The sequence below is a fragment of the Suncus etruscus genome, chromosome 13 (genome assembly GCF_024139225.1).
Source record: "Suncus etruscus isolate mSunEtr1 chromosome 13, mSunEtr1.pri.cur, whole genome shotgun sequence".
NCBI lineage: Eukaryota > Metazoa > Chordata > Mammalia > Eulipotyphla > Soricidae > Suncus > Suncus etruscus.
This window is the reverse complement of record NC_064860.1, coordinates 12,833,760-12,840,564: the sequence shown is the minus strand read 5'-3', so window position 1 is coordinate 12,840,564 and position 6,805 is coordinate 12,833,760. Positions and strand designations below refer to the sequence as shown.

The 6,805-nt window shown below is 37.8% G+C and overlaps 1 non-coding gene across 1 annotated transcript; it reads right to left on the bottom strand.

Annotated features, from left to right (window-relative positions):
- Positions 1-6,045: 6,045 nt before the first annotated feature.
- LOC126026505 (U2 spliceosomal RNA) lies at positions 6,046-6,235 on the bottom strand. Its single transcript, XR_007501750.1, has one exon. It is a non-coding gene; the product is annotated as a U2 spliceosomal RNA (small nuclear RNA).
- Positions 6,236-6,805: the final 570 nt, after the last annotated feature.

Sequence of the window (6,805 nt, the reverse complement as noted above, 5' to 3'; positions counted from 1 at the left end):
TTTCTTTTCTTCTTTTCTTGCTTTCTTTCTTCTTTTTTTCTTTCTTTCTCTTTCTTTCTTTCTTTCTTTCTTTCTTTCTTCTTTCTTTTTTTCTTTCTTTCTTTCTTTCTTCTTTCTTTTTTTCTTTCTTTCTCTTTCTTTCTTTCTTCTTTCTTTCTTTCTTTCTTTCTTTCTTTCTTTCTTCTTCCTTCCTTCCTTCTTCTTCCTTCCTTCCTTTCTTTCTTTCTTTCTTTCTTTCTTTCTTTTCTCTTTCTTTCATTCTTTCTTCCTTCTTTCTTTTCTTTCTTTCTTTCTTTCTTTCTTTCTTTCTTTCTTTCTTTTTTCTTTCTTTCTTCTGTCCTTCCTTCCTTCTCCTTCCTTCCTTCCTTCCTTCTTCTTCCTCCTTCCTTCCTTCCTTCCTTCTTCCTTCCTTCCTTCCTTTCCTTTCCTTTCCTTTCCTTTCCTTTCCTTTTCTTTTCTTTCTTTCATTTTCCTGTAGATAACCACTTTTCCTAGCAATATTTGTTTTTTTGAAGGGTAGACACCCAGTGATGTTCAGGGGGTTCTCCTGGGAAGCACTCCTGACAGTGCCTGGGGGGACCATACAGGCTATGTGCAAGGCAAATGCCCTACCTGCTGCTGTACTGTCACAGTGGTCCCACTCTGCACTAGTCATTGAAGAGACACTCCTTTTTCTACATGATACAGTTAACTCCTTTGTCCTAAACTAGCTTTCTATACTGTGCCCTGTCATAATTAGGAACTTGCTTGCTGGTGTTGATATCTGTGGCTAACTTTGTATGGCCTGGATGTCTTCTGGGGACTTGTGATTACAGGTATGCTTAACCACTACAAATTTTGAGCTCTATGAGACCTAAGATGTGGCCCAGGATTTTCAATTGCTGATGTTCGGCAGTGGATATGAATAAAAATATGACTGATATGAGAGGTGACTAGGGAATTCCAGGAATGTGCATCCTTTGGCAACTGTTAAGTGAACTGATCTTCATGGTTAAGGGGAGGCAGTGCATTTGAATTATCTAGCATAGAGTCATAGTTTAGCAGTCATGGGAAATAAATAGTTGTAGTGCTGCAGTTACAAAGCTGGGCCAGTTGTATCAAGTTTGGTGGACTTGTTTGTCATAGATGCCATCATTCAGTGTGTCCCAGTAAATCTGAGTGCAATAGTTAAGCAAGTCTTAAAGATGAACAGAGAGGCACCTTTACTGTTGCACAGTGACAGTTCTGAGTTGAGTTTGAATAAGCTGTTTGTATTTTGCCTTATGTACTAGATTTCAGGCAGCCAGATCTCTGTCACTAATATTGAAGGACCTATATAGCAGAGAACAGAATTTGGGTGAGCTCAAATTTTTCAACCTTGGAGCATTAAACTTCAAAAATACTTCAACGTGGTCACACTTATTTAGGAAGATCCTGGTTGGCAATAGCGCTTTACTCTCCAGAGTCTGGCCAAATCCCATCTGCTTTGATTTATTCCACAGGACTAGGGACAGGGCCGTCACCATCTGGAAATGCTTTGCAAGGCCATGACTGCCTCCCAGCAGATGGTAGTTGGTAATTGGGAACTCTATGTCTGTAAGTTTGGATACCCAAGGGTCAATCTGCTTGTTTGACTAACCACTGGCCTGGGATGAACAGGTTCCCCAATCAACTTGCCAAATGTCACAGAACGAATAATGTCCTTACCTACTCAGATCAAGAGTTGAACTCTCTGTCACTTGTGTCCCTGTTCAGTGAATAGAAAAGCAGAGTTGGGCATTAGGGGAAACCTGGGCACTCAGTTCTTATCCATTTATTTCCCTATACATTAAAACCTTTCCTAGCATGGGGCCGGGCGGTGGCGCTGGAGGTAAGGTGCCTGCCTTGCCTGCGCTAGCCTAGGACGGACCGCGGTTCGATCCCCCGGCGTCCCATATGGTCCCCCAAGCCAGGAGCGACTTCTGAGCGCATAGCCAGGAGTAATCCCTGAGCGTCACCGGGTGTGGCCCAAAAACCAAAAAAACAAAAAAAACAAAAAACCTTTCCTAGCTTAATGGGGATTCATGAAGATCTACAGTGCTCTAAGCCTCTTGCCCTTCCCTGTGCTCTTGTTACCTATCTCTTTACTTCAAAATTCCATAGTAGGCTCATATGCTGGGGGAAGGGCAAGTGTGATTGGGGAGGAGATGGCCGGATCTGGTGATTTATTCTCTTGAAAATCTTTAAGAGTTCGTTAGTCAATCCATTCCTTGGTGTAGGTTTGTGATGAGAGTTTGCACAATGAACTCTTCTTATTGTGTCATATTTGGTCTCCTCTGGTACATTATATTTTAAATACATTTTCCCTGAATAAAATTGTTTCAGTAATTGGTTAATTCTTTACTTCTTAAGTGTACCTAGACTTGACTTCTTTAAACTTTCTGCCTGCTCCAATGAATAAAGTGAATATGCACGTTCACACATGGACATATATGCTAATTATATGATAAAGTCATGAACACTTAACTATTTATAGATAAGACTTATTTACACAAATTTGATATATAAGTATATACTTAATCCATTCTATGATTTTGAGTTTTCTTTTGTTAACTGAAGCAGTTATATTTTTTAAAATGGTTGTATAAAAAGCTGTGCATTCTGGCAGAAATTGCAAAATACAGTGCACAATGTCAAATTTGAATGATCTATTTTATATTTATTGATTCATAGCCAAAACAATTCTTAAACCACTTCCTAACACTTATAAAGCAATGAGAAAGAAGTCCTTTAACTAAACTGTAGCATTAGCTCCCAAATTATCTAATTTTTCCACATGGGTTAATTGTAATTTTTGCAAGTTTTATTCATAATTGAAAGATCACTTGCTAATGTTGAAAGAATTTTAACTAGTTCAAATATTCTGGCATAAATTTGTATCACCTTAATTTCCCCACTGACCAGCTGGATTACTAAAGACAACTGGCTAAACTTTGATCATCAGCTTCTTCTTTTTTTTTTTTTTTTCAAAAAATAGTGGTAATCTCATTGGATCATAATACATATGATAAATAATAATATCTGAGTTAAATGATATTACAGATAATGTTAAGGATATTTAGGAGAAAGTAATTTTCAAGAGTACTTTTGGGGGAGGATTAGGCCATATCTGATTGTGCTCAGGGATTATTTCTTGTACTGTGTTTAAGAATCACTCCTGGCAGTGCTCAGGAGACAATATGTGGTGCTGGGGATCAAACCAAGGCCAGCAGCATACAAGTGTCAACCATTTGTACTACCCCTCTTGTCTTGAAATAATTTTTAATTATTAGTTTAAATTTGAAATTCTAGAATTAAGCACCTAATCATGACTCAGCAATGTGATGCTAGGGCAAATTCTGGACCTTTTGATTCTTCATCATCTATTTTATAAAATAATTACACTAAGAACACGGATATATTTTGAAGTTTAAATGTAGAATAGCTGATACATATTAAAATTTCATACAATTTTATTGTTATGCAATATAATTTTATTGAAACAATCATATAGATAAATGATAATTTTATAAAACTAGAATACTAATGATAGCATTCCATTCACCAATTAAAACTAACATTAGCTATTTGCACAAATTAAGCTTTGGAACAAAGGACAGAGACCTTTCTTATTTTATCCAATATTGATTTTTTATTTTTATTGTTATGTAAACTGGTTAGAAAGATGTGAACTTGAAAATTTTTTGATGAAAAAAATTACTTCAACTTGACCAACAACAAAATACCTCAGACTCTCTACCATTTTCTCTTCATAATCTCTATCTGTCCCCTTCCTCCCACTTTTCTGTGCTACTTGATATGACTAGTTCTCTCAAAGTATAGAGAAGTTGTGTTAGCAGCTTCAACATGGAATCACTTCATGTTTTTCTCCTTCTTCTGTCTTTTGCATTTATATATCTTTCTACTTCTACTGGATTCCCTCATTGAATGAGTTAGGTAAGAGATCAAATATGGAATGCACTATCGTGCCATTGTATATTGATTCATAAATATAAACATAGCATTTTGTAGTGCCCATTTAAGTTTATAAATTAATGATTATAAACAGTATTTATATCTCTTCCTTCAATCATTTTATTTTCACTTTGACTCTCCCTTCAGAAGCATTTTGGCTATAATTAACATCTTGGATTGTTCAGCTGGTATTCCATAATTTATACTCAAATAACCATACCAACCTGGAGCAGGCCATCAAGATTTACATGTTTTTTCCCAACTTGTGACCTTTGCACATTAGTTTCTCTTTCTGAAATATTATTCCTCATTTCTTACTTACTCACTATGATCCAGCAATGTGAAAAGAATATGTCAAACTGTACATAACTTCCCCCTCAATAAAATAATGTTATTGCATAACTATATCTAAAAACACTGATTTGTTTTTGTTCATTTATACTAGTAAAAATAAAGTTTTGTGAGTGAATTTTGACATTAAGAATTTTCACTTGGGGGCCGGGCAGTGGCGCTAAAGGTAAGGTGCCTGCCTTGCCGGCGCTAGCCTTGGACAGACCGCGGTTCGATCCCCCAGTGTCCCATATGGTCCCCCAAGCCAGGAGCAACTTCTGAGCACATAGCCAGGAGTAACCCCTGAGCGTTACTGGGTGTGGCCCAAAAACCAAAAGAAAAAAAAAAAAAAGAATTTTCACTTGGGGGCTGGAGAGATAGCATGGAAGTAGGGTGTTTGCCTTACTTTCAGAAGATTGGTGGTTCAAATTCCGGCATCCCATATGGTCCCCCAAGCCTGCCAGAGCTGTTTCTGAGCATAGAGCAAGGACTAACCCCCCTGAGTGCTGTTGGGTCTGACCACGAAACAAACAAACTAACTAAAAAGAATTTTCACCAAATACTTTTATTTTATATATATATCAGGGACTAGAAACTTCTCAATTTCCTTTTTAGCTTTCTTAAGAACTCAGCAAATTAATTTTTGTCTTGATGTTAACTTGGGGAATTTCAAGCAATACCATAGAACACAAGGCTGCCCAGATGCCAGAAATAAACTTGAACGACTCTACCATAAACTGAGAATCAACAAGGAAAACACTCCAGACACTGAACTGCCACATGTTCCTGCTGCTGAACCAGCTTTGTCATCATAGGCAGGTGAGTATATAACTCGATCTGACCTGGACAGTCAAAAAAGTTGCAGCCATCCTCTACATGACCAGACAGTCCTCGAGCCACCGAGTCAGTTGAAGTTGCTGGCAAAGTACTCCATGCAAAATACCAAACCGGGCCTAATCTGCAGAGACTCATCCTCCTTCACATTGTCCACCTCGGTCAGTTTCCGGATGTCATGGCCATCACTGAGGATTTGAAGTATTCAGCGGCAGGATCTAAGTTGACCACTTGGACAGGTTGGTTGAGCGCTTCTGAGTGCTGAACCAGGGTGGCACAGCTGCAGTGGGACCTATGACACTGCCAGAGCGAGGCCTTTGGCCTTCAGCATTTGCAAGATGCCCAGACTTCCAGAAAACATGACAACATGTAAGGGGCAGGACGATAGTGCAGGAGTAATTAGGTTGTTTACCTTGCACGTGGGTGATCAAGGGCAGACCTCGGTTCCATTCCCAAGAACCATAATGTACCCCAAGCCACAAAATACATAAATAAATAAACAAACAAAAAAACAAACAAAAGAATGAGAATGTGATGGGAACTGCAAGGGGCTCCTGCTCACCCTGGTAATCTAACCATAAATTAAGAAAAATGCAGAGCACATTAGCAACCCTTTCTCAAACCTCTCCCACCAAGGTAATGGACTCTGGATGAGTCACAAACACCATGAAGCAGAAGGCCAGAAAACGAAGGGTAAAATGGGACTCTAAGGTTCCTGTTCACTTACCCTAGGAATCTTCACCTGGAACCATAAGGTAACAGAAATACAGAACTTAAAACTACAAGGTACCTTAAATCCCACTGCCCCAAAAAGACTGCAAGTATTTGAAAATGCGAAGCAGAAGAGAAAGACTAGGCTACAAAGGAAATAAGAAAATAAGTTCTTTTCTTACAGACACCAGAAAATAGGGGAGGTGCACCGTTCCTGGTGGTACTACAATACCAGGTCTATGCGCTGAGCGGACAAAACAAGCTCCTCCTCCGACTCCAGCTCCAAAAATTCATTTAATATATTGTCCTCGGATAGAGGACGTATCAGATATTAAACTGATAAGAATAGATACTACACTTGATCTTAGCCAAAAGGCCAAGAAGTGATTACATTAAGTACCTTAAATTTTAATATATGTTGTAGTTTATGATGTATTTTTTATACTTCTATACATTATATCTTTAAAAATAAAGAATACACAAAAATCTTCCAGTGTTTTCATTTTTCTTAATTTTTAATCTGTTTAACTTTCAAATGTGGCAGCAACTTAACAGATGTGGAGAGACTTTGATGATAGTTTTTTGAGACATTACAGAGTATATTTTAGACATTTATTAATAAAAATTTATAATTCATATTATAAAATTGAAAAATCTATTTCCTGTTATTGTTCAACCTTTTCTAGTGATTTGATGTATGAACTTAATTGGAAAATATCCACTTATGTTAGAAATAGTCATACGGGATCAGAGCAATGGAGCAGTGGTAGGGTATTTTCTATGCTGACCCAGGACAGATCGTAGTTCATTCCCAAACATCACATATGATCCCCGAAGCCAGGAGCAATTTCTGAGCACATAGCCAGGAGTATCCCCTGAGTATCACTGGGTGTGGTTCAAAATAACCAAAAAAAGGAAAAGAAATAACCAAAAAAAGAGTCATTCACATGGTTTTAAA